At 37.5% G+C, this 21226-nt stretch overlaps 1 long non-coding RNA gene across 1 annotated transcript in view; it reads right to left on the reverse strand.

Moving 5' to 3' along the window:
* The window catches only part of LOC133662926 (uncharacterized), a 22521-nt gene extending 6707 nt beyond the window's left edge, over nt 1-15814 (reverse strand). The window contains exon 1 of the long non-coding RNA XR_009828188.1: nt 15689-15814. This is a non-coding gene — a long non-coding RNA (uncharacterized LOC133662926). The remainder of the gene's footprint in view (nt 1-15688) is intronic.
* Between the last annotated feature and the right edge of the window lie 5412 nt (nt 15815-21226).

Here is a 21226-nt window from a genome sequence, read left to right on the forward strand (position 1 = left end):
TAGGCACTTCAAGTTCACATGTGAGTCGAGGCAGGTGGCCAAACACTTTCGGCCATAAAGTGCATGATGGCCTGAATATAAAGTGGACAGCAGACTGTTTCAATCTCAAAGTTGTGTGGAAGCTGCAAGTGGGACACGGGGTTATATCAATAAAAGATGGGATGTTGTGCGAAGGAGGCCGGCATTAATCATTCACACAGAGGGTGTCTAAACTTACAGAAGAAAACATGATGACTCCTCGCCTTTTGCTTACTTCAATTACACGCTCAGACCAAAACCGGCTAATTGGTTCCATGTACAGCGGGCCGGGTTGCACGTTGGCCTCACTCCTGTGAGAATCCTGCGTGTGGCTGAAGCATCAAGGAGTGAGTAGCATCTGCGAGCAGATAATACCTCATCGTCTCTTTCTCTTTCGGACTTATCAGCCTTCAAAACCTCTAAAACAACTTTAAAACCCTCCATCAAAGTTTTATATACACACTGCAATATTATACATATATATAATATATATATATATATATATATATATATATATATATATATATATATATATATATATATATATATATATATATATATATATATAAATATATATATATATATATATATATATATATATATATATATATATATATATATATATATATATATAATAATGTAGTAACAGACACCTTCATAACAATATGTACAATATACACACTGCAAGTATATATATATATATATATATAATGTAGTAACAGACACCTTCATAACAATATGTACAATATACAAACTGCAAGTATATATATAATGTAGTAACAGACACCTTCATAACAATATGTAATATGTACAATATACACTCAGCAAGTATATATATATATAATGTAGTAACAGACACCTTCATAACAATATGTAATATGTAAAATATACACACTGCAAGTATATGTATAATATAGTAACAGACACCTTCATAACAACATGTAATATGTACAATATACACACTGCAAGTATATATATAATGTAGTAACAGACACCTTCATAACAATATGTAATATGTACAATATACACACTGCAAGTATATATATATTGTAGTAACAGACACATTAATAACAATATGTAATATGTACAATATACACACTGCAAGTATATGTATAATGTAGTAACAGACACCTTCATAACAATATGTAATATGTACAATATACACACTGCAAGTATATATATAATGTAGTAACAGACACCTTCATAACAATATGTAATATGTACAATATACACACTGCAAGTATATATATAATGTAGTAACAGACACCTTCAAAACAATATGTAATATGTTTATATATACACTGCAAGTATATATATATAATGTAGTAACAGACACCTTCATAACAATATGTAATATGTACAATATACACACTGCAAGTATATATATATATATTGTAGTAACAGACACCTTCATAACAATATGTAATATGTACAATATACACACTGCAAGTATATATATAATGTAGTAACAGACACCTTCAAAACAATATGTAATATGTACAATATACACACTGCAAGTATATATATATATTGTAGTAACAGACACCTTCATAACAATATGTAATATGTACAATATACACACTGCAAGTATATATATATATATATTGTAGTAACAGACACCTTCATAACAATATGTAATATGTACAATATACACACTGCAAGTATATATATTATGTAGTAACAGACACCTTCATAAAAATATGTACAATATACACTCCGCAAGTATATATATATAATGTAGTAACAGACACCTTCATAACAATATGTAATATGTACAATATACACACTGCAAGTATATATATAATGTAGTAACAGACACTTTCATAACAATATGTAATATGTACAATATACACACTGCAAGTATATATATAATGTAGTAACAGACACCTTCATAACAATATGTAATATGTACAATATACACACTGCAAGTATATATATAATGTAGTAACAGACACCTTCATAACAATATGTAATATGTACAATATACACACTGCAAGTATATATATCATGTAGTAACAGACACCTTCAAAACAATATGTAATATGTACAATATACACACTGCAAGTATTTATAAAACTGAGTCAACAAACTATGGATTAGACTGATTGTCGAGGATTGGCAACATCCAACAAAGCAGATTCAACAATTAAAATCTTTGTTCAACGTATGCAACGGACCAGGAAGTATTCAATTATAAAAATGTTCCATCTGCCTATTAAAATTATTCCAGTATTTGTTTATTTGAAGGACATTTATTTGCAGTTACATTACAGATTTAGCAGCATGCTAATTTCCCCCCCAAGGAGCCACAGGAAGTGGACGCTGCCTCCCAATCATCTTTCTTCCCAGACAACATTCTCCTTAGGAATTAACTCATATTTGGCTGTATTAAATATTCAAACTGTATTTCAATATTTTACCACAAATAATGAGCGCGCTTGACCCCCCCGTGTACTTAAATGGAATCATGGCATGCAGAATTCATCGGCTGCGTTCCTCCCTCGTCCGTCTCCCGTCCCTCCATTAGAAATGAACGTAGTTGGAAAACGCAAAGAGTCGGCTCATATGGAAGAGCATCTGACCGATACATTTGACTTAAATGAGAACTGCGCTTGTTTTTGGAACGTTAGCCATCATTTACAATCCTTAGGCGAGACAAGAACACACACCCGTTTTCTTGTCGTGTGCATTCTAACTCGTAAATAAAGGCTAGCAAAAGTCAGCTACCAATGGAGCTAATCAGAGTCTCTCTATTCCACCTATAAAGTGCTCCAAAAAAAACATCCAAAATCCTCCATCAAGCTATAATTATATATGTCATGTAGTATCAAACACATTCATAATAACATGTAATATTTACCGATTTTTGTTGATTGTAGACATACGTCGGCTATTCACGATGTTCGCTTTCTCTTCGACGACACTGCTAATCATGGCAGACTTCATGAGAGACAACAAAGATCCAGAAACATCTATTTTTGAGCCCGAATATAATGAGGATGATGTACAGTTTTAGAAGCAGTGTGCTAAACAGATGCAGCTTTAGTCAAACACTAAGCATCATGTAGCAGTATTGCTAAGTGCTAAACACGATATACAAACATTATAAAACAATCACTTACTGCACAATGTCTGCTCTCACTGGGATGATGACTGATGGGATGTTTATATCTTCCCGTAATAATCCTCACGAAAGGTTTGATGTTAAAGTCGACCAACTTGTGGGTTTATATTCACAACCTTCTACTATCCAGGTGATTTATAATCTACAATTAACTTTCACTAGTTCAACATGACAATATAGCAACATAAGCTAGTTAGCTTTCTGTGATCACGACGCCGCTAAAAGTAGTTCCTCAGCGCGTTTGATAACAATATGCGAGATGTAAATGGAGTTTTGTTGGCGGGTTTTGGATGGTTTTTTTCAGAAAGCTGTATGTAGGGTACTCCCATTAGCTGCATTGTTAGCCACCTCTTACTTGCCGTATTTTACGAGTTAGAATATAGAGTGCTCTAAAAAAAACATCCAAAACTATCCATCATGATATACATGCTATAAGTATATATGTCATGTAGTATCAAACACATTCATAATAACATGTGATATTTACCTATTTTGTGGATTTTAGGCAACAAATGTGTCTCACCTGTGAATGAGAGGTTTTGGAAAAGAAAAAAAGGTGCAGTTCCCCAATAATTTAGGGCCGCTATGTGATGTAGCATTTGTCTGTTTAATAATCTAGAATTAACTTTCACCAGTTCAACATGTCAATATAGCAACATAAGCTAGTTAGCTCTCTATGATCACAACGCCGCTAAAAGTAGTTCCTCGGCCTTAGCGCTTTTAATAACAGTATGAGAGATGGAAATGGAGTATTGTTGGCGGGTTTTGGATGTTTTTTCAGGCTCGATAGTGCACTCCCATTAGCTGCATTGTTAGCCACCTCTTACTTGCCGTATTTTACGAGTTAGAATATAGAGTGCTCTAAAAAAACATCCAAAACCCTGTATATATGTCATGTAGTATCAAACACATTCATAATAACATGTGATATTTACCTATTTTGTGGATTTTAGGCAACAAATGTGTCTCACCTGTGAATGAGAGGTTTTGGAAAAGAAAAAAAAAGGTGCAGTTCCCCAATCATTTAGGGCCGCTATGTGATGTAGCATTTGTCTGATTTATAATCTAGAATTAACTTTCACCAGTTCAACATGTCAATATAGCAACATAAGCTAGTTAGCTCTCTATGATCACAACGCCGCTAAAAGTAGTTCCTCGGCCTTAGCGCTTTTAATAACAGTATGAGAGATGGAAATGGAGTATTGTTGGCGGGTTTTGGATGTTTTTTCAGGCTCGACAGTGCACTCCCATTAGCTGTATTGTTAGCCACCTCTTACTTGCCGTATTTTACGAGTTAGAATATAGAGTGCTCTAAAAAACATCCAAAACCCTGTATATATGTCATGTAGTATCAAACACATTCATAATAACATGTGATATTTACCTATTTTGTGGATTTTAGGCAACAAATGTGTCTCACCTGTGAATGACAGGTTTTGGAAAATTAAAAAAAAGGTGCAGTTCCCCAATCATTTAGGGCCGCTATGTGATGTAGCATTTGTCTGATTTATAATCTAGAATTAACTTTCACCAGTTCAACATGTCAATATAGCAACATAAGCTAGTTAGCTTTCTATGATCACAACGCCGCTAAAAGTAGTTCCTCGGCCTTAGCGCTTTTAATAACAGTATGAGGGATGGAAATGGAGTATTGTTGGCGGGTTTTGGATGTTTTTTCAGGCTCGATAGTGTACTCCCATTAGCTGTATTGTTAGCCACCTCTTACTTGCCATATTTTACGAGTTAGAATATAGAGTGCTCTAAAAAAACATCCAAAACCCTCCATCATGATATACATGCTAGAAGTATATATGTCATGTAGTATCAAACACATTCATAATATGTGATATTTACCTATTTTGTGGATTTTAGGCAACAAATGTGTCTCACCTGTGAATGAGACGTTTCGGAAAATAAAAAAAAAGGTGCAGTTCCCCAATCATTTAGGGCCGCTATGTGATGTAGCATTTGTCTGATTTATAATCTAGAATTAACTTTCACCAGTTCAACATGTCAATATAGCAACGTAAGCTAGTTAGCTCTCTATGATCACAACGCCGCTAAAAGTAGTTCCTCGGCCTTAGCGCTTTTAATAACAGTATGAGGGATGGAAATGGAGTATTGTTGGCGGGTTTTGGATGTTTTTTCAGGCTGGACAGTGCACTCCCATTAGCTGCATTGTTAGCCACCTCTTACTTGCCGTATTTTACGAGTTAGAATATAGAGTGCTCTAAAAAAACATCCAAAACTATCCATCATGATATACATGCTAGAAGTATATATGTCATGTAGTATCAAACACATTCATAATATGTGATATTTACCTATTTTGTGGATTTTAGGCAACAAATGTGTCTCACCTGTGAATGACAGGTTTCGGAAAATAAAAAAAAAGGTGCAGTTCCCCAATCATTTAGGGCCGCTATGTGATGTAGCATTTGTCTGATTTATAATCTAGAATTAACTTTCACCAGTTCAACATGTCAATATAGCAACATAAGCTAGTTAGCTCTCTATGATCACAACGCCGCGAAAAGTAGTTCCTCGGCCTTAGCGCTTTTAATAACAGTATGAGAGATGGAAATGGAATATTGTTGGCGGGTTTCGGATGTTTTTTCAGGCTCGACAGTGCACTCCCATTAGCTGTATTGTTAGCCACCTCTTACTTGCCGTATTTTACGAGTTAGAATATAGAGTGCTCTAAAAAAACATCCAAAACTATCCATCATGATGTACATGCTAGAAGTATGTATGTCATGTAGTATCAAACACATTCATAATAACATGTGATATTTACCTATTTTGTGGATTTTAAGCAACAAATGTGTCTCACCTGTGAATGAGAGGTTTTGGAAAAGAAAAAAAAAGGTGCAGTTCCCCAATCATTTAGGGCCGCTATGTGATGTAGCATTTGTCTGATTAATAATCTAGAATTAACTTTCACCAGTTCAACATGTCAATATAGCAACATAAGCTAGTTAGCTCTCTATGATCACAACGCCGCGAAAAGTAGTTCCTCGGCCTTAGCGCTTTTAATAACAGTATGAGAGATGGAAATGGAGTATTGTTGGCGGGTTTTGGATGTTTTTTCAGGCTCGACAGTGCACTCCCATTAGCTGAATTGTTAGCCACCTCTTACTTGCCGTATTTTACGAGTTAGAATATAGAGTGCTCTAAAAAAACATCCAAAACTATCCATCATGATATACATGCTAGAAGTATGTATGTCATGTAGTATCAAACACATTCATAATATGTGATATTTACCTATTTTGTGGATTTTAGGCAACAAATGTGTCTCACCTGTGAATGAGAGGTTTTGGAAAATTAAAAAAAGGTGCAGTTCCCCAATCATTTAGGGCCGCTATGTGATGTAGCATTTGTCTGATTTATAATCTAGAATTAACTTTCACCAGTTCAACATGTCAATATAGCAACATAAGCTAGTTAGCTCTCTATGATCACAACGCCGCTAAAAGTAGTTCCTCGGCCTTAGCGCTTTTAATAACAGTATGAGGGATGGAAATGGAGTATTGTTGGCGGGTTTTGGATGTTTTTTCAGGCTTGACAGTGCACTCCCATTAGCTGTATTGTTAGCCACCTCTTACTTGCCGTATTTTACGAGTTAGAATATAGAGTGCTCTAAAAAAACATCCAAAACCCTGTATATATGTCATGTAGTATCAAAGACATTCATAATAACATGTGATATTTACCTATTTTGTGGATTTTAGGCAACAAATGTGTCTCACCTGTGAATGAGAGGTTTTGGAAAATAAAAAAAAAGGTGCAGTTCCCCAATCATTTAGGGCCGCTATGTGATGTAGCATTTGTCTGATTTATAATCTAGAATTAACTTTCACCAGTTCAACATGTCAATATAGCAACATAAGCTAGTTAGCTCTCTATGATCACAACGCCGCGAAAAGTAGTTCCTCGGCCTTAGCGCTTTTAATAACAGTATGAGGGATGGAAATGGAGTACTGTTGGCGGGTTTTGGATGTTTTTTCAGGCTCAATAGTGCACTCCCATTAGCTGCATTGTTAGCCACCTCTTACTTGCCGTATTTTACGAGTTAGAATATAGAGTGCTCTAAAAAAACATCCAAAACTATCCATCATGATATACATGCTAGAAGTATGTATGTCATGTAGTATCAAACACATTCATAATATGTGATATTTACCTATTTTGTGGATTTTAGGCAACAAATGTGTCTCACCTGTGAATGAGAGGTTTTGGAAGATAAAAAAAAGGTGCAGTTCCCCAATCATTTAGGGCCGCTATGTGATGTAGCATTTGTCTGTTTAATAATCTAGAATTAACTTTCTCCAGTTCAACATGTCAATATAGCAACATAAGCTAGTTAGCTCTCTGTGATTACGACGCCGCTAAAAGTAGTTCCTCGGCCTTAGCGCTTTTAATAACAGTATGAGAGATGGAAATGGAGTATTGTTGGCGGGTTTTGGATGTTTTTTCAGGCTCAATAGTGCACTCCCATTAGCTGTATTGTTAGCCACCTCTTACTTGCCGTATTTTACGAGTTAGAATATAGAGTGCTCTAAAAAACATCCAAAACCCTGTATATATGTTATGTAGTATCAAACACATTCATAATAACATGTGATATTTACCTATTTTGTGGATTTTAGGCAACAAATGTGTCTCACCTGTGAATGAGAGGTTTCGGAAAATAAAAAAAAAGGTGCAGTTCCCCAATCATTTAGGGCCGCTATGTGATGTAGCATTTGTCTGATTTATAATCTAGAATTAACTTTCACCAGTTCAACATGTCAATATAGCAACATAAGCTAGTTAGCTCTCTATGATCACAACGCTGCTAAAAGTAGTTCCTCTGCCTTAGCGCTTTTAATAACAGTATGAGGGATGGAAATGGAGTATTGTTGGCGGGTTTTGGATGTTTTTACAGGCTCGACAGTGCACTCCCATTAGCTGTATTGTTAGCCACCTCTTACTTGCCGTATTTTACGAGTTAGAATATAGAGTGCTCTAAAAAAACATCCAAAACTATCCATCATGATGTACATGCTAGAAGTATATATGTCATGTAGTATCAAACACATTCATAATAACATGTGATATTTACCTATTTTGTTGATTTTAGGCATACGTCGGCTATTCACGATGTTCGCGTTCTCTTCGACAACAACACTATTAATCATGGCAGACTTCATGAGAGACAACAAAGACTACTTTGGGAAAAATGATGATCCAGAAACGTCTATTTTTGAGCCCGAATATAAGGAGGATGACCTACAAGTTTTAGAAGCAGTGTGCTAAACAGATGCAGCTTTCGTCAAACACTAAGCATCATGTAGCAGTATTGCTAAGTGCTAGACAGGATATACAAACATAATAAAACTATCACTTACTGTACAATGTCTGCTCTCACTGGGATAAAGACTGATATCTTCCCGTAATAATCCTCACGGAAGGTTTGATGTTAAAGTCGACCAACTTGTGGGTTTATATTCACAACCTTCTACTATCCAGGTGATTTATAATCTACAATTAACTTTCACCAGTTCAACATGTCAATATAGCAACATAAGCTAGTTAGCTCTCTATGATCACAACGCCGCGAAAAGTAGTTCCTCGGCCTTAGCGCTTTTAATAACAGTATGAGTGATGGAAATGGAGTATTGTTGGCGGGTTTTGGATGTTTTTTCAGGCTCGATAGTGTACTCTCAGTAGCTGCATTGTTAGCCACCTCTTACTTGCCGTATTTTACGAGTTAGAATATAGAGTGCTCTAAAAAACATCCAAAACCCTGTATATATGTCATGTAGTATCAAACACATTCATAATAACATGTGATATTTACCTATTTTGTGGATTTTAGGCAACAAATGTGTCTCGCCTGTGAATGAGAGGTTTTGGAAAAGAAAAAAAGGTGCAGTTCCCCAATCATTTAGGGCCGCTATGTGATGTAGCATTTGTCTGTTTAATAATCTAGAATTAACTTCCACCAGTTCAACATGTCAATATAGCAACATAAGCTAGTTAGCTCTCTATGATCACAACGCCGCTAAAAGTAGTTCCTCGGCCTTAGCGCTTTTAATAACAGTATGAGGGATGGAAATGGAGTATTGTTGGCGGGTTTTGGATGTTTTTTCAGGCTCGATAGTGTACTCTCATTAGCTGCATTGTTAGCCACCTCTTACTTGCCGTATTTTACGAGTTAGAATATAGAGTGCTCTAAAAAACATCCAAAACCCTGTATATATGTCATGTAGTATCAAACACATTCATAATAACATGTGATATTTACCTATTTTGTGGATTTTAGGCAACAAATGTGTCTCACCTGTGAATGAGAGGTTTTGGAAAATAAAAAAAAGGTGCAGTTCCCCAATCATTTAGGGCCGCTATGTGATGTAGCATTTGTCTAGAAACAAACAGTATGATGAGGTAAATAAGGCCGAGCGTGAAGCGTGTGACAGCTCCATCACACGGCGACGTTCACGCCTGAAGGTCGACGGCGCCGCACATCTCCATTTGTCTACATTATTCCTCCGTGTTCAGGTAAAAAGCCATTTGGCGGCTTGTCATCCCTCAGTCACCTTCCGGCGTCCCTGCTTATCAGCCTGCCGGCACGTTCCGCGTGCAAAAAAGGCCACGCTGCAGGGACAATGTTGCAACACGGCTTTTTTTTTTTTCCTGAGGGTCCTCAAAGTGACAGGTGGGCCCAAACGTTGACAGAGAAAACAATCCTCCTTTATTCTGACGCAAGAACCCCAGCAGGCAGGAAGACAAACACCAAGGACAAGAAGGGATATAACGAGGGAAATATAACGACCGGGACCAGACAGGTGGGGAGAACACAAGAGCATGCTGGGAGAAAATAGTACGATACAGCTGAGATAGGCTCCAGCATCCCCCGCCACCCCGAAAGGGACAAGCGGTAGAACATGGATGGATGGATTAGTGATGTACTGTTACCATTATTCTGGTATCCATGGCAACATGTATTTCATAATATTCACAATGAAAAAAAAATGTAAATGTCATTATTGGCTTTAATTAAATTTTTTATATATTAAACTAGGGATGTCCGATAATATCGGCCGATAAATGCGTTAAAATGTAATATCGGAAATTATCGGTATCGTTTTTTTTATTATCAGTATCGTTTTTTGTTGTTTTTTTTTTGTTTTTTTTTAATTAAATTAGCATAAAAAACACAAGATACACTTACAATTAATGCACCAACCCAAAAAACCTCCCTCCTCATTCACACAAAAGGGTTGTTTCTTTATGTTATTAATATTCTGGTAGGTTCCTACATTATATATCAATATATATCAATACAGTCTGCAAGGGATACAGTCCGTAAGCACACATGATTGTGCGTGCTGCTGCTCCACTAATAGTACTAACCTTTAACAGTTAATGTTACTCATTTTCATTAATTACTAGTTGCTATGTAACTGTTTTTATATTGTTTTACTTTCTTTTTTATTCAAGAATTTTTTTTAAATTTATTAATCTTATTTTATTTTATAATTTTTTTTTAAAAGTACCTTATCTTCACCATACCTGGTTGTCCAAATTAGACATAATAATGTGTTAATTCCACGACTGTATATATCGGTTGATATCGGTATCGGTTGATATCGGTATCGGTAATTAAAGAGTTGGACAATATCGGCATATCGGATATATCAATACAGTCTGCAAGGGATACAGTCCGTAAGCACACATGATTGTGCGTGTTGCTGGTCCACTAATAGTACTAACCTTTAACAGTTAATGTTACTCATTTTCATTAATTACTAGTTTCTATGTAACTGTTTTTATATTGTTTTACTTTCTTTTTTATTCAAGAAAATGTTTTTAATTTATTTATCTTATTTTATTTTATAATTTTTTTTTTAAAGTACCTTATCTTCACTATACCTGGTAGTCCAATTTAGACATAATGTGTTAATTCCACGACTGTATATATCGGTTGATATCGGTATCGGTTGATATCGGTATCGGTAATTAAAGAGTTGGACAATATCGGCATATCGGATATCGGCAAAAAGCCATTATCGGACATCCCTATATTAAACATATGTTTGTTTTTGCAATAAAAAAATTGTTTTGTCATAAAATAAATCACTCGATGAGTAAACAAAGAAAAACTACTAATTAGTGACGCGTGGTAAATAAAAAGAGAATACAATGAACTTATATTCAACTGAATAGACTGCAAAGACAAGATATTTAACGTTCAAACTTTGTTATTTTTTGCAAATATCAGCTCATTTGGAATTGGACGCCTGCGACACGTTTCAAAAAAAGCTGGCACAAGTGGCAAAAAAGACTGGGAAAAGTTGAGGAATGCTCGTCAAAGTCTTATTTGGATCATCCCACGGGTGGACAGACTAATTGGGAACAGGTGGGTGCCATGATTGGGTATGGAAGCAGCTTCCGTGAAATGCTCAGTCGTTCACAAACAAGGACGGGGGCGAGGGTCACCACTTTGTCAACAAATGCCTGAGCAAATTGTTTAAGAAGGACATTTCTCAACCAAGCTATTGCAAGGAATTTAGGGATTTCACCATCTACGCTCCGCAATATCATCAAAAGGTTCGGAGAATATGGAGAAATCACTGCACGTAAGCCATGATATTACGCACCTTGGATCCCTCAGGCGGTACTGCGTCAAAAAGCCACATCAGTGTGTAAAGGATATCACCACATGGGCTCGGGAACACTTCGGGAAAACCACGGTCGGTAACTACAGTTGGTCGCTACACCTGTAAGTGCGAGTCAAAACTCTACTATGCAAAGTCAAAGCCATTTATCAACAACACCCAGAGACGCTACGTAGTGAAACCCAATATCTAACAAAACGGCAGTGACTAGGATGGTGGAAGCGGAGATCGAACCTGGAACCCTCACGTTGCTGGCAAAGCCACTCTACCAACCGAGCTATACCGCCCAACGTACGTATATATATATATATCTGCATCTTACAGTCCGGTGCGGCTAATATATGGAAATATTTTTTTTCCCCCGCTAAAATTTAATGGGTGTGCTCTATAATCCGGGAATCGTAGTATCGACTACGTACGTGTCTTGTACTTGGTATCGTCACAGTCGATATATGTATAGATCCACTCGTGTTTACACTCCGAGAGTGCTAGCTTGCGGTCAGATAAATGTTATGTAAATGATCAAAAAACTTTCCGTTCTGACTTCCCACTGAACAGAGAAGAGGCTGTCTTTGTTGTACCAAGCAAAGGCTTGGAAAAATTCCTTAGTGTACGATGGGAGGAGACGGGATGGGGGTTATCTAGTGTCATCCAAGACCTGCCCAGGCTGAAGCCAGGACCAGCCCAAGCCTGAGGCATTTCGTTCTTTTGTGTTAATGTGACCGAAAACAATGACTGTTTACATTCCTTTAGAAACAGATGTTATGTAAACAGGGAAAGTCCAAATAAAAAGAGGTGGCGTACACTCTTTCGCCAGAGCGTGTGTGACACTGTAAGAGGTTACAGGCTGACACGCTTCTCCTCAATTGAGCAAAGTTTAATTCTGCCTCTGTTTGATTCCTTGCTTCTTGTCTTGTTTAATAGATGTCATCAGTGTTTGAACCTGACACTTGCTGTTAGCGGTGGGCTATTGTATCCTACTACAGGTGAGCAGTGAAGCATGTTTAGCTATTCCTCGTGCTCCAGTGATAATGCTACTTGTAAGGAACTTTATTTGTCGCCACGGAGGCCAGGATTAGTGATTTGGAAGTAGCTAAAATGCTGTAGAGGGACGTTAGCCAGCAGCCAGCCGTGTTTCAAAGCGGTGTTTATCAGTTAGTTTTAAAGCCAAAACACACGTCCATTTTCTGTCTGCACGCCGTTTCCGCTTGCAAGTGCACCGTGTGCGTCACCACTGCGTCCATGAAAAAAAATAATAATAACAATACAATAAAAATAAAAATAAATACATAGTTAAAACATTTAATTAAATAAAAAATTAAAGAAAATAACAAATAAAAAAATTTAAAAAACTTAATAAAATAAAAAATAAAAAAATAAAAAATAAATAAAATTTAAAAAATTTAAAAAAATTAAATATTAAACAAATTAAATATACATAATCACGTTTCATCAAACATATATTAACTTTGTTGCCCTAGGGTAAACTGGGTATAACACATGGCACACTGACAAAGCTTAACCTATTGTTACTATAACAATCTACAAGGTTAAGGTTGCTTCTCTTTCTTCCCCTCCATTTTTCTGCATTCTTTCGTATCTCAAGTTATCATTACATATATGTATTGTTGCATTTGAACAATTGTATTGTTGATAATAAAGGTAAAGTACTGGTATTGTTTATTATCAATAGCACTATTTCTATTGGTATTCATATTGCTCCATTTTTAGTGTAATAATGCTCATTGTCATTTCTGTATTTTTTTTTATTTTTTATTTTCGCTAACTGCTTATTTGCTATTACTTTTACCATCATATTTGTACATGTCGTATTTGCTGATGTTGCTCTGTTGTTGTTGTTGTTGTTGTGTTTTCTGTTGTTGTTTTTGTCTCTCTGTCTAATCCCCCTCTTTTCCCCACAATTCCCCCCTCTGTCTTCCTTTTTCTCTCTTTCTATCCCCTCCTGCTCCGGCCCGGCTGCACCAAATGATAATATAAATACATTTAATAAAGTCAAAATACAAGTAAGGCAACAAGAGAAGTATCCTACACTTCTCTTTTGTAAAGTAAATCTGAACAGCCGATATGGGCATCTACATCTGCTATATGATTTGCCCGAGAAGCTGGGCAGGACATTATAAAATAAAAAAAATTTAAAAAAAAAAAAAAAAAATTAAATAAAAAAAAAAGTACAGGTCTTTTTTTAAGGGCAGTATAGTAGCTTTGTTTTAACTGATCAGTACTTTATTAGTACCTGTGTACAAATTGAGGATTGAGCCAAGAGACAATGCAAGAAATGGCGTTTTTTTCCCCTGTGTGTGAAGTGTCTTTCTGTGATGATTAATGCACCGTCTTGACTCCTTTTGCGGTGAAATAACGAGCCTGCAGGCATTAGTCAGCGCTTTGCACAACCAACCACTGTTCACACGCCGGCAGAGGGGAGGAAAACATCCTCCACAAAATGAGGTAATCCCTCACAATAAACAAGCCGTTTGTTTTTGTTCTTATCTCGCGGAGAAAATGTTGGTTTTGTGTATTTGACACCTAGAAGTAATTAGAGAGCGCCGTTTGGAGCAAGATTTGGATTTGCATATTGTTCCCCGCTCTCTCTTATGCGGAAATATAAATGTACCTCGTTTTGTCATGAATATAGGAAACATTAAGGCAACGCCACGTCCATGTTACAGTGGTGGTCAACACTTGTAAAGAACATCATGTCATGGCTGTCTTGAGTTCCCAAAACTTTCTACAACTCTTTTTTTTTTGTGATAGAGTGATTGGAGCACATACTTGTTGGTCACAAAAAACATTCATGAAGTTTGCTTCTTTTATGAATTTATTATGGCTCTACTGAAAATGTGAGCAAATCTGACAAAGATCTTTGAGCTGTAATTTGAACCCCTTAAAATACTTCAAAACTCACCAAACTTTTCACACACATCAGGACTGGTGGAAATTGCGATCTAATAAAAAAACCGTCCCCAAAACTCAAATTTGCGCTCTAGCGCGATTTTCGAATAAAACAGACAAAACTGCTCCTCAGAGGAAAACACAGACAAAACTGCTTGTAACTTCCGGTAGGAACGTCTTAGAGACATGAAACAAAAACCTTTATGTAGGTCTCACTTAGACATACATTTCATAGATTGACACCCTTCAGCAAAAATCAACCGGAAGTTTGCAATCTCTCCTTCAAAACTAAATTTTTGTTAAAACCGGTCACCAAACATCAAACATTATCTCCTCTGAGCGCGTTTGTCGTTTCGGCTTCAAACTACTACAGGAGAGAGATTGAACCCTTCTGATTGACGGATACCCAAAGAGTTTTAAAAAGTGCTACGGTTTTGATTTTACGAGCCTTCAAAGAACCGCTGCGTTGATAATGCTGCTGTGATTCTACGAGCCTTAATAGAACCACTGTACCACTGCGCTGATGTCAACAAAAGTATTGGGACACTTAGGACTAGCACCTGCCAAATATGCGGGCCCGACCAACGCTGCTTGCAGCTTTAATTATTATTATTATTATTATTAGTATTATTATTATTGTTATTATTTATCTTACGGTATACATCAAAAATAATATTGAGCAAAATTTAATTGAAATATTGTCGATGTGGCCCTCCAGCAGTGCTCGGGTTGCTCATGCGGCCCCCGGTAAAAATTAATTGCCCACCCCTGTACTAAAGTATATCAAAAATATATGCATTCTCCACAACGTTCATCTTAGCGGTAGTTTTCATTAACACATTTGGAGGTGTTGAAATCGCCATGTAAAATGGCTAATGCTAATCAGCAGCACGCTAGTAGCAAAGCCAATGCATATAAGCATCAAACTTGTGTATTTTTTTGTTAAAAGTGGAGCAAATCGCAACATTACCTCAAGGTCGTTTTGGGGTGAGCCCGCTCTCAGTGCTGCTGGAGTGATGGCCGGCAACCGGGCGTGACGTAACGTGGCGCCTTTGGATCGTACGTGAATGGGGGGGTGGGGGGGGGGGACACAAAATCAGCCACCAGTAGATTGCAGTCCTGTGGAAATGAGAATAGGTTTATTGCTGCTATTTGTAGCTGCAAGACATCCACAGCAGGACATAAAAGGTGACATGAAAATGTGTTGGAGTGTTATATGACCAGACATTATAGAAGACACTCAACAATAACGCTTAAAAAGAAACAGGAATACCGGTCAGATTCATGACTGTTCGGTAGAGATATCGACGTGGGAATAAAAGCCTTTTTAAAATCAAACGGTTCTGAATTTAGAAGCTCTTTAGCGCCATCCAGAGGTAAGCAGCGGGGTCAAAAGTATACATACAGCAATGTTAATATTTGCTTACATGTCCCTTGGCAAGTTGACCTGCAATAAGGCGCTTTTTGGTAGCCATCCACAAGCTTCTGCTTGACCACTTGACCACTAAATTGCTGCAGTTCAGCTAAATGTGTTGCTTTTCCTGACATGGACTTGTTTCTTCAGCATTGTCCACACCTTTAAGTCAGGACTTTGGGAAGGCCATTCTAAAACCTTCATTCCAGCCTGATTTAGCCATTCCTTGACCACTTTTGGTCACACTCCATTTTCTAGTTTATTTATAGTATTATTGTTGATTATTATATATATTGTAATATATCAAATAAAATACATAGAGCTATACTGCCCCCTTGTGTCTGTGCCGTCAACTCCCCCCTGCAATACATAACAGCTTTACCACTTTTGGTCACACTCCATTTTGTAGTTTATTTATAGTATTATTGTTGATTATTATATATATTGTAATATATAAAATAAAATACATAGAGCTATACTGCCCCCTTGTGTCTGTGCCGTCAACTCCCCCCTGCAATACATAACAGCTTTACCACTTTTGGTCACACCATTTTCTAGTTTATTTATAGTATTATTGTTGATTATTATATGTATTGTAATATATAAAATAAAATACATAGAGCTATACTGCCCCCTTGTGTCTGTGCCGTCAACTCCCCCCTGCAATACATAACAGCTTTACCACTTTTGGTCACACTCCATTTTCTAGTTTATTTATAGTATTATTGTTGATTATTATATATATTGTAATATATAAAATAAAATACATAGAGCTATACTGCCCCCTTGTGTCTGTGCCGTCAACTCCCCCCTGCAATACATAACAGCTTTACCACTTTTGGTCACACCATTTTCTAGTTTATTTATAGTATTATTGTTGATTATTATATGTATTGTAATATATAAAATAAAATACATAGAGCTATACTGCCCCCTTGTGTCTGTGCCGTCAACTCCCCCCTGCAATACATAACAGCTTTACCACTTTTGGTCACACTCCATTTTCTAGTTTATTTATAGTATTATTGTTGATTATTATATATATTGTAATATATAAAATAAAATACATAGAGCTATACTGCCCCCTTGTGTCTGTGCCGTCAACTCCCCCCTGCAATACATAACAGCTTTACCACTTTTGGTCACACTCCATTTTCTAGTTTATTTATAGTATTATTGTTGATTATTATATATATTGTAATATATAAAATAAAATACATAGAGCTATACTGCCCCCTTGTGTCTGTGCCGTCAACTCCCCCCTGCAATACATAACAGCTTTACCACTTTTGAGGTGTGTTTGGGGTCATTGTCCTGTTGGAACACCCAACAAGATCCAACCTCCGGGCTGACGATGTTAGCTTGTCCTGAACAATTTGGAGCTAATCCTCCTTTTTCATTGTCCCATTGCGCCACTCCTCCATACGTCGTCAGCTGAGAGATCGACACAATCCAACCACCGGAACTGAGAATGTTAGTGCGAAGGAGAAGAAGCGGACGACCAAATCAGATCAACCGTGGAAAAAAACGTGTCTGACTCGGCCACAGTGTCAATCACAGTCAGCGTCCAAAGCCACCAACCTGTGAGCGTGTATCCATGAAAATATTGAAAAGCTGTCGCTGCTGTTTGACGTGTTTCAATGTGTTCTGTCTAGTCCTGACTCAACAAACCAGACATTGTCTTTTTTTTTTGCAAATAATCATGAACTTAGAATTTAATGGCAGCAACACCCGGCCTGGCCTTTCCTTTTAACAACACTCAGTAAAGGTTTGGGAACTGAGGAGAAACATTTTTGAACATTCAGCTTAAGTTGTTCAACAGTCTCCCTTCACACATTTTCAATGGGAGACAGGTCTGGACTACAGGCTCTTTTACTATGAAGCCACGTTGATGCAACACGTGGCTGGGCATCGTCTTGCTGAAATAAGCAGGGGCGTCCATGCTTGGATGGCAACATATGTTGCTCCAAAAGCTGTATGTACCTTTCAGTATTAATGGCGCCTTCACAGATGTGTAAGTTACCCATGTCTTGGGCACTAATACACCCCCATACCATCACACATGCTGGCTTTTACACTTTGCACCTAGAACAATCCGGATGGTTCTTTTCCTCTTTGTTCCGGAGGACACGACATCCACAGTTTCCAATAACAATATGAAATGTGGACTCGTCAGACCACAGAACACTTTTCCACTTTGTATCAGTCCATCTTAGATGAGCTCGGGCCCAGCGAAGCGTCTCCGGGTGTTGTTGATAAATGGCTTTGGCTTTGCGTAGTCGAGTTTTAACTTGCACTTGAAGATGTAACGAAGAACTGTAGTTACTGACAGTGGTTTTCTGAAGTGTTCCTGAGCCCATGTGGCGATATCCTTTACACACCGATGTGGCTTTTTGATGCAGTACCGCCTGAGGGATCCAAGGTGCGTAATATCATGGCTTACGTGCAGTGATTTCTCCAGATTCTCTGAATCTTTTGATGATATTACGGAGCATAGATGGTGAAATCCCTAAATTCCTTGCAATAGCTTGGTTGAGAAATGTTGTTAAACAATTTGCTCAGGCATTTGTTGACAAAGTGGTGACCCTCGCCCCCATCCTTGTTTGTGAACGACTGAGCATTTCATGGAAGCTGCTTTTATACCCAATCATGGCACCCACCTGTTCCCAATCAGCCCCTTTGTTGGGTCTGCTCCTGTCATTGGTCATGCTCCCCCCACCCCAGCAGACGATGGCGTATTTTTTTGTATTTTTTAATTTATTTATTTGTAGTTGTATGTAGAAATGTCTAGTTGCATCAGCTCTGCTCTTTTAATGTATTTAATGTCCTTTGTTTTCTTTGATGTTTCCCTCTTACACACATGTTTATGTGTGCTATGGCTATGAGTTTTTATTTTATTTTATTTGGCCTCATTCTGGACCCCCTCTCCCAGGGTCCTGGCTTTGACTGATTTTTTTTTTTTTTTTTTTTGCAATTTATCATCACCCATATGTGTAGTATCTGTAATTGTAACCACAAGTCATTTGGTCAAAGTCCCTAGGAGGAGTTTGTTAAAGTATGACCCCTTTTTTCGCAGAAAAATGGCCAAAAACCATCGGGGTAAACTTTGGCGCCTTGCCACACCCACATCTTATGGCATAGGAAAAATATGTTCCTAAGTTATCATTACCTATATGTATAGTATCTGTAACTGTAACCACCACTCATTTGGTCAAAGTCCCCAGGAGGAGTTTGTTAAAGTACGACACCTTTTTTTTTGCTGAAAAATGGCCAAAAACCATCGGAGCAAAGTTTAGCGCGCCATGCCACACCCACATCTTATGGCGTAGGCATTTTTTTCCCCCCAATTTATCATCACCTATATGTGTAGTATCTGTAATTGTAACCATAACTCATTTGGTCAAAATCCCTAGGAGGAGTTTGTTAAAGTACGAACCCTATTTTTGCAGAAAAATGGCCAAAAACCTTCGGAGTAATGTTTGGCGCCATGCCACACCCACATTTTATGGCGTAGAAATTTTTTTCCCCCCAATTCATCATCACCTATATGTGTAGTATCTGTAATTGTAACCACCACTCATTTGGTCAAAGTCCCTAGGAGGAGTTTGTTAAAGTACAACACCTTTTCTTTTGCAGAAAAATGGCCAAAAACTATCAAAGCAAAGTTTGGCACCATGCCACACCCACATCTTATGGCATAGGATTTTTTTTTTTTTACCCCAATTTATCATCACCTATATGTGTAGTATCTGTAATTGTAACCACCACTCATTTGGTCAAAGTCCCAAGGAGGAGTTTGTTAAAGTACGACCCCTTTTTTTGCAGAAAAATGGCCAAAAATCTTCGGAGTAAAGTTTGGTGCCATGCCACGCCCACATCTTATGGCGTAGGCATCCCCCCCCCCCCCCCCCCCCCAATTTATCATCACCTATATGTGTAGTATCTGTAATTGTAACCACCACTCATTTGGTCAAAGTCCCTAGGAGGAGTTTGTTAAAGTACGACCCCTTTTTTCCGAAGTGTTCCTGAGCCCATGTGGTGATATCCTTTACACACTAATGTCACTTTTTGATGCAGTACAGCCTGAGGGATCCAAGGTGCGTAATATCATGGCTTACGTGCAGTGATTTCTCCAGATTCTCTGAACCTTTTGATGATATTACAGCACGTAGATGGTGAAATCCCTAAATTCCTTGCAATAGCTGCTTGAGAAATGTTGTTCTTAAACAATTTGCTCAGGCATTTGTTGACAAAGTGGTGACCCTCGCCCCGTCCTTGTTTGTGAACGACTGCGCATTTCATGGAAGCTGCTTTTATACCCAATCATGGCACCCACCTGTTCCCAATCAGCCCGTTCACCTGTGGGATGTTCCAAATAAGAGTTTGATTCCTCAACGTTCTCAGTCTTTTTTGCCACTTGTGCCAGCTAAAAAAAAACAACGCCGACTGGACGATGAAAATCCAGTAAACTGCTGCTAGCGCTGTGAAAAAAATAGAAAGCAAAAATAAAAACTTTCCTGGGCTCGATAAGGAGACCTAATCAAAGTTTGAATGTCAAGTTTCTAATATTTGTGTTTGTTTCATGCTCAAAAAGATCATTCTCACTGTGTTTGACACTTTCCCTGTTTGTAAACTCATCAACAAATCATTCAATTCATTGAAATGTATTTCTTGTTGATGGACAAGAACAACAAATCCTGAAAAGGTCAACAAAGACTTTCTATATTGAATCATTGTGCTATTTCAAGGCTGACATGATAACATTCATGACATCATTGCAATCAAGTGACTTCAGTTAGCTTGTTTTGCTCGGGCGATACAATTAAACACCTTTCACGTTTTAGCGCAATAAACAAGAGTTTTGGACTAATTGAAATCAATATTTTTAATGGGAATATATACTGTCGATATAAACGAGGTCTGGAGGCGTGCAAAACAACACAATAGGAGAGAGGGAGGGCAATAGAGTCTGAGAGGGAGCACAGACATGGTTTCTCTTTTGTAAATTGTGCGTGTTCTTTGCTGGTCCGTGTTGCGTTCACGGACTTCACTTTAAAAGTATATCTTAGCATTTTTTCCTGAAATCTGACTTGG

Source organism: Entelurus aequoreus, linkage group LG12 (assembly GCF_033978785.1).
Source record: "Entelurus aequoreus isolate RoL-2023_Sb linkage group LG12, RoL_Eaeq_v1.1, whole genome shotgun sequence".
In the NCBI taxonomy this organism is placed as follows: domain Eukaryota; kingdom Metazoa; phylum Chordata; class Actinopteri; order Syngnathiformes; family Syngnathidae; genus Entelurus; species Entelurus aequoreus.